At 41.1% G+C, this 7,561-nt stretch overlaps 1 long non-coding RNA gene across 1 annotated transcript; it reads right to left on the bottom strand.

Moving 5' to 3' along the window:
- Window positions 1-583: 583 nt before the first annotated feature.
- On the bottom strand, window positions 584-2,139 carry LOC123960568. The gene is made up of 4 exons (XR_006822545.1): window positions 2,024-2,139; window positions 1,465-1,518; window positions 1,149-1,210; window positions 584-672 (listed from the first exon to the last, which is right to left on the bottom strand). It is a non-coding gene; the product is annotated as an uncharacterized LOC123960568 (long non-coding RNA).
- Between the last annotated feature and the right edge of the window lie 5,422 nt (window positions 2,140-7,561).

Here is a 7,561-nt window from a genome sequence, read left to right on the forward strand (position 1 = left end):
ATGTTAGCATACTTTTTGTGGAATGCTTTATACTTACATTTTCATTTATAATAACTTGAGAATAACAACTCAAGTAAACTTCGTAAACAGGTCCTGGGGGCTATTCCAGAAAGGAGGTTCAACAAACTCTAAGCCTAACCCTGAACTCTGAGTTGACTTACCCTGAGTTTTCAGTTCCAGAACAGCTGATCTGAGTTAGGTAATTCAACTCTAAATATTATAGTATTATTAGTTATTTATCTTTTTCTGGCTGCTGGAAGGTGATTGATTAAACCTGCAAAGTGATAAAAAAAAAAGCTAAAACAAAGACGATTGTTGTGATCTGATAGCACGTCAGCAATGACGTGTAGTCTGATATTCACTGTGCGGCCGAAGTAAGAGCTCATCTAAATGAATCAAAATTCTCTTTTGGATAACACAAGAGTTTCCCTCATCTCAGGGTTCACTGTGAGTTTTCACATAACCTGCTTTCTGAAATACCTGCCTGGTTCTCCTATAGTTTTTGGAGTGATGTCATATGTTTAAGCTGACTGAATAGCTAGGCAAAGGGATTGATAGTGAGGCCAGTACACTTACATTAAAGGTCCTGAAGAACTTGGAGGCATCTTCACGCAGGTACGCAGGAAGTGCACGAAGGACGAGGTCCCGTCTCATATTTACATGACGTTGTTCCTAGATGGACAAAAAATAGAGTTACACAAATGCAGCGCAAACACTTATAAAAAGAAAAGAAAAAAGTGTTAAATGGCTCCATATTCTGAAGGTGGTCATCGCTATAGATGGTAGATTCAGTATTTTTGGTTCACCATTTCATTAGTAAAATATTTTTCAAATGAATTACTTTCTATTGTAAATACTTTAATAACACACAAAGGAAAAAAATTAATAAAATTTCACGAAAACAATATTTATTTGGACATCTTCAAATTGAATCTGAAAATATCTTTTAAAGGTACCTCTTTCTGATAGAATACATCTTGTCAATCTCTGATGAGATGACAATGTTGTTCATGGAATAATCACTTAACCTCAGGGCACAGTCCAGGCAATTCACACTATGGTTTCTTATAGTTGTCTGAATATAATCTATATATAATCTGTTTCTGAATCATGTAAAGTTAACAAAGTAAACAATTTAAAAAACTCACCTATTGGCAACTGTCTGATGGTGAAACGCTGACTCTCTGTAGCACTCTTTGAAGTCCAATATCTATACACAACATGCACACAAAGATGATTAGTTAATGTTCAGAAAAACATTTTTAAAATAATACATAATGATAAATGAAATTTTAAATAGTGAATTTACAGATAAAAAGTTTCCAAATCTATGAAAAACATTAATTGTAGGCTACAGTAATTATAGTAAAATGAAAAGGTTAAAAGATGTAATGATGTGATTTAAAGAAATGACACATAAAATAAAACCAATTGTTAATAACACTATTTCATAATACATCCTACCTGAACTTTTAAAAAGGATTTCTAGATGATGATCTCACAACCACACACTTGAGCCTACAAAAAAATACACACATAGACCTTGTTAGCATCATGATAACACACTCACATTATGTTGTGCATGTATACTGACTATGTAACGCGGACACTTATTGAAATAAGTATAACGTTACTCACATGCATTACCAGCGAACAGCGAAAACAACAACCGGCAGAAACCGGGAAGCAGGGATAAGTTAACGTTATGCTTTCGGACCATAGACATAAAGAACGGTTCGGACTCCACGAGACAGTTCAAACTCATGGTCGTTCCTCCACGTCATCTCCCGGGAAAACATGCATTATGGGAAATGTAGTTCTTCCAGGAAACCCGCTGATAACTTTACACCGTTGTAAGTCAGATTCAACAACTTCTAAAGTTACAATTACTTGGATTTGTAAACTATTTACAACAAATATTCACTGTGCACATTGTACACATGTATTCCCAGTTCCAAATGTAAGACTATTTATCGAAATTCAATTAAATAAACAACAATAAAAAAACGTTAGAGTTACTTACCAAATCAGGGCTGATAATAAGACGGCGCTGAAAAAAAGGCCGGCCAATAATGATGATGAAAAAAACTGAGGTGGTGGTTTGAAGCGAGGGGATAAAAGTGCGCATTGCAAACAAATAAAAACAAATTAAACTGTGGGGCTTTCCAAAACCTCCATGAAAACTTCACTGCATGAAGTCAAATTCAAGATGGCTGATTCAGCTTTCCTGAGGGAGAGATAAGACCCACCCACCAAACGTCATGACGTCAATAACGTCATGACACAACTGTATGGTTCCTAAACTTTTTGAGTGTTCCACAGAAATTAGCTATCAAATTTTGAGCCCTATTCAATTAAAGTGGCATAAATCTCAACAGAGCTCAATACTTTATAGTTTGGTCAACTGCATAAGGACATTTGACTGTAATGACCTCATTAGTTATGAGCTTGTACAACTGTTTGGGATTACAGTGTAGTAAAACTGCCATGCTGTGCCTGATCTGTGGACTAGTACACTTTCCAGCAGGAGGAACACTGAAAGAGGGTAGAGGTAAAAAATCTCTGCTGTTATCTCTGCTGTCCAACTTCACTGACAAGCTCTTGCTTCATTCAACAATGTGCTAGCTCCACCCATACAGCTACTAAGTATCATATACATTATATGGAACTAGCATTTAATCAAAATACAATTGATATGATAAATCTCAGTAAAGCATGTAAAAAGACAAGTGACATGAGCATTGGATGCATGAATGCTTCACTGTATGAGTTTTTAATTTTGTCAATTTTCATATTAATGTAATTTATCTCACCTATGGAACATTTACTTGCTGAAATCAAAACTTTGTATGACTCTGACAAAATTAGTTCCCTAGCGATGCACACTGCCCATTAGCCATGACTGCAGCAGAATATATTAAAATGAAAGTGCATTGTGAAGACTGGACTCAGCTGTCCCTTTTGGTATTTTTAGATGGTGCAATGAGTGTAAATATTGGTCACCCTGCTGGAAGTAACAAAGCCAAGGTGTAAATGGCTCCTTGGATAACTTTTAGCAGGGTGAAACGAACTGGCACACAAAAAGTGAGGTGTTTTTGGCAGTAATAACAGAAGTTTATTTGGAATAAATACAAAAAAGGACTTTAGGGTCATTAGTGCCTTGAATGAACGAGAATGCGACCACAAACGTCAAAGCTTTGTCAACAGAATAACCCAGAGAATATGATGCCAACTCTGTGATGTGTTTGATTGACAAGTCTTCTCATTGAAAAATTAAATAAAATTAATAAATAAATAAATGGATTTTAAAATGTAACTTTGAAGCAGATCTCTTTCCCTCTCCCTTCCCAGCTCTCAAAGGAATTTACCAACCTTAAAGCAAACCACAACGCATCCTAACCTTTGACATTTGCTCTTTGTCTCCTATGCTTTCTCCATCATTTCCCCACTGTTGGCTAGATGTTCAGAAGATGAAGTGTCCACAGGAGCCTCAAAGAAAAAAACATTGTCTCGTCTCTCAACTCCCCACTTTCCTCCAATCCCTGCCCCCCCTATCTTTCCAATCCTCGACTTCCCTTGCTGTCTAAGCACAGAAACCAGGCAAAGCATACAGCTGCACGTCTCCTTTTTTAAAAATCCTTTACTCCTTCAGTCTCCATCCTCTCACATCCTGCTCACTGCTAAAAATATAGGCATTCACCAGAGCCATGAAAGAAAGGGACGTAAAATCGGTTTCTTCACATTCCGTTTCTTCATCCCCCTCCTTCCCACTTTCCTCCTTCTCTTCACTGAGCTGGCCGTTAATGTGAAAACCATTCGGTCAAAGCAAAGATGTCGATCTTTCCCTCCTTCCACTGGTCTCCTCCTCTCTAAGCATGGTTTAATAAAATTGTGGTTTAAAGTGCATGTTACAGATCTCCTCTTAGCCTCAGTTTTCTGCACATTACTTCTTTCAAAATCTTTTTAACTCCTTTCCCATATTCTGTCTTTATTTACATCATCATCATCATCAAGTATTTATTAGTCAGACAAGGTTAAAAATGGGGTTTTGGGGGATCACTGGAGTCCCCATCATCTTATTGTTATTCCCTCCATTGAGATTATTACTGTACTTCAGCATTGGCTGAAATGACTGATGCTGTCATTTTTCTTCAGTCTCACAAAGTGAGAATTTGTAAAACATTGGCACTGGAATTAATGTAATCCAGGGTTTTGAAGAATCATCCAGTATTGACTTTCTTGTCTGGCGATTGGGTTGTAATCTTTGATATGCCGTTTAATGTTACCAAAAACTTGCCTTGTTCCCTAAAACCTGTGGGTTGTTCAAAACAGCAGGATTCACTAGCCCCCTAAGTGCCAGTACCTTGCTTCTTCCAAAACTTAAACACCTCTGTCCCCTCCATGCCCACTAAAAGACAATCTTCCATCCCAAATTCTAATAAAGTAAAGCAACTTTTTATCCCTTTTCCTTTTCCTTTACTTCTTTCTGCAGATCCTTTTAGCCTCCTCCTGGGAGATGGAGGCGCTCAGTCCCCTCAATTTGTTTGCGTCGTTCGTTCGCTTGTGCATGCTTGAGAGCTCTCAAGTCAAGGACACAAAAGCTCAGTTTTTGATTTACACGATGAAAAGAATTAATTAAACAGCAGCGATGGGACCCTGGGGTTCCTGTCGCCTAAGGAACATAGGAAGGCAAAAACTGGAGGGCAGAATGAAAAAAATGGAACCGATAGGAAAAGGGAAAGGAAGGACGGGAGGAAAGAGAGAAGGGTTGGGTTAGAGAGCGAAAAGAGGACAAGTTGTTTGGTGTGAAAGAGAGGGAGGACATGCGGGACGTAGGGACGGAAGGAATGTGAATAAGAGATCAAACAGAGAGAAACAAAGAGAAAAAAAAGAGGGGACCAAGATATATTCAAGATTTGACATCTCTTTGCAGACACACACACAAACATATACACTCACCGACACAAGGGACAGGGAGTTAGTGTGAGCATCGGCACTGCCGCTTGCTCTACGACATTGTGCATCTCTAAGGAGAGGGACTTGAACACGCAGAGTCCACATAGGTCGCCTTAATTAGCCACACATCCTGCAACGCAGGCTCCCAGGGGGGGTTAACAGGGGCATAGAGGGTGAGGAGACGAAGGATGGGGGAGACAGAAGGGAGGGTGAGGAGCAGGAGTGGGAGCGAGGGAGGAATGGGTATTAGAGCAAGGGGAATAAGCCAATGGGATTGGAAGGTTATTTAAAGCATGGCCTACAAAAACATTCAGAAAAGTACAGTGTGTGTGTTTGCATGGATCTTAGTGTGTTTAGATGAGCTCATGCATGAAATGTGACCTATACCATGGATGAACCCTGTAATCCCACACAGCATATTCAATAGATTCAGTGTATGTGTGTGTGTGTGAACCCAGTGAATGTGTGTGTATACGTGTGTATGCATTCATGCTTGCATATATCAAATCAAAATCAAATCAACTTTATTGTTACAGTACAATGCATGTGAAATTCATTCTCTGCATTTAAATCATCGTAATGCTGGGGTTGCGGGTAGCTACTGTGCAGCACCTGGGGACCCATGCTAGATCTAGACCAGTTCCTTGGTCAAGGGCACTGACTGGAGAAATTATCCTAAACATACATCTTTTTAATAGTGGGGGAAACCGACACAAACACAGGGAGAACATGCAAACAGAAGGCCCTCCCCCAGCCAGGCATCGAACGCAGGACCTTCTTTCTGTGAGGCGATAGATAGATAGACAGATAGAGAGAAAGAGAGAGAGAGCAAGAGAGAGAGAAAGATCTCCTGGATAGCTCAGTGGTTTATGCCACTGACTTTGGTACAAGTGATCGTGGGTTCAATTCCCAGAACCTTAATACTGCATACCGGCTCGCATGATCGTGGGTTTGATTCCCAGAACCTTAATACTGCTTAATACTGCTTAATACCGGCTCGGATGTCACCCGGGTCAACAAGGTCCGCGTCAGGTGCTAGGGAACCAGGGCAACCTGATAACAAGTGGGATACTGGAACAAGACATTCAAGAACTAGAGCAGAAAATATGGATCTGATGCAATGCTACTATACAAGCAATCCTGGTGAGAGACGTTATATGCAGAGACTATGGGATATATGGATGCTTCGAAACCCATCATCAACACTGACAAAGAAACAACTCCTAGCTCAGTGGTCTAACATCCGCAAACGGCAACTGCTATTACAACTAGTGATTGACGAAGTACAACAAATATGAGCTAAGGCAAAGGGGAGCCAGGACGACAGGTCAGCGGGAAGATGTTATCATCATCATCCCCACACTCAGAGATTGGGTCCCAAGCCCCAATAACAACAAGCCCTTACGGAACAGAATCACTCAACATAAGGGCGACTGACCTACGATTGAAGATCACAACCAAGCTGGACCCCCAAGTACAACGACCCTCAAGTACAACGACCAAGATTTCCGAGGCTAAATGACAAAGTACCCTCCGAAAGTCTGCTAGAAGATGTGAATGCAGCACTACATACTATCCCTACTAAAGCCATAACCGAGACCAATGAGCTGATGTACGCCACAGCAACAGTGATCTTAGAGATGCTTGGCTATAAGATGAACACCACAAGCCACAAAGAGCACCCCCCATGGAGGAGAAGGCTAGAGGCCAAGATCAAGGCAACACGAAGAGAGGTTAGTCAGCTGTCAGAGCTACAGAAAGGTGCAAGGAAAGGGCTACCTAAGAAATACAACAAGCTGTTGATACCTGAGGCTCTGGAGACTGCCAAACAAAGACTTACCGCTCTGGCTACCCACCTAAAGAGATACAAAGAAGAAGCAGAAGCCCGGAGAATAAACCGGATGTTCTCCACCGAACCATCCAAAGTGTACTCTCAGTGGCAGGGTAGTAACACAAGATCAGATCCACCCAGGGCTGAGACTGAACAGTACTGGAAGAACATATGGGAGAAAGAGGCATCCCACAACACCAATGCTCAGTGGCTAGTGGATCGAAGCAATCTCCCAGAACAAGATCCAGTAACCATTACAACGGCAGACATCCAAGAAACAGCACCAGGCCCTGACATGATCCATACCTACTGGCTGAAGAAACTAACTATACTCCATGAACGCCTAGCAGCACAAATGAACCAACTGCTGATGGATGGGACCCATCCAGAATGGTTAACCCAAGGACAGACAGTCCTGATCATGAATGATCCCCAGAAGGGAACAAATCCCATCCAACTACCGCCCAAAAAGCACCAGCTACTGGTTGATAGAGCTGTCACTTGAGACTGCAAGACCAGGCAGACCAATCTGTAGATCATCAACACATACGCCCTGCCAGTCATCAAATACCCCGCTGGTATAATAAATTAGCCAAAGGAGGAGGCCACTGACATCAAGACAAGAAAGCTCCTCACAATGCATGGAGGGTTTCACCCCAAATCCAACACCCTGAGACTGTACACCAAGCGTAGCGAGGGAGGCCGAGGACTAGTGAGTGTCAAAACCACTGTCTAGGATGAAACGACAAAGATCCAGGAGTACATCAAGAAGAT

This window comes from Micropterus dolomieu, linkage group LG21 (assembly GCF_021292245.1).
Source record: "Micropterus dolomieu isolate WLL.071019.BEF.003 ecotype Adirondacks linkage group LG21, ASM2129224v1, whole genome shotgun sequence".
Lineage (NCBI taxonomy): Eukaryota > Metazoa > Chordata > Actinopteri > Centrarchiformes > Centrarchidae > Micropterus > Micropterus dolomieu.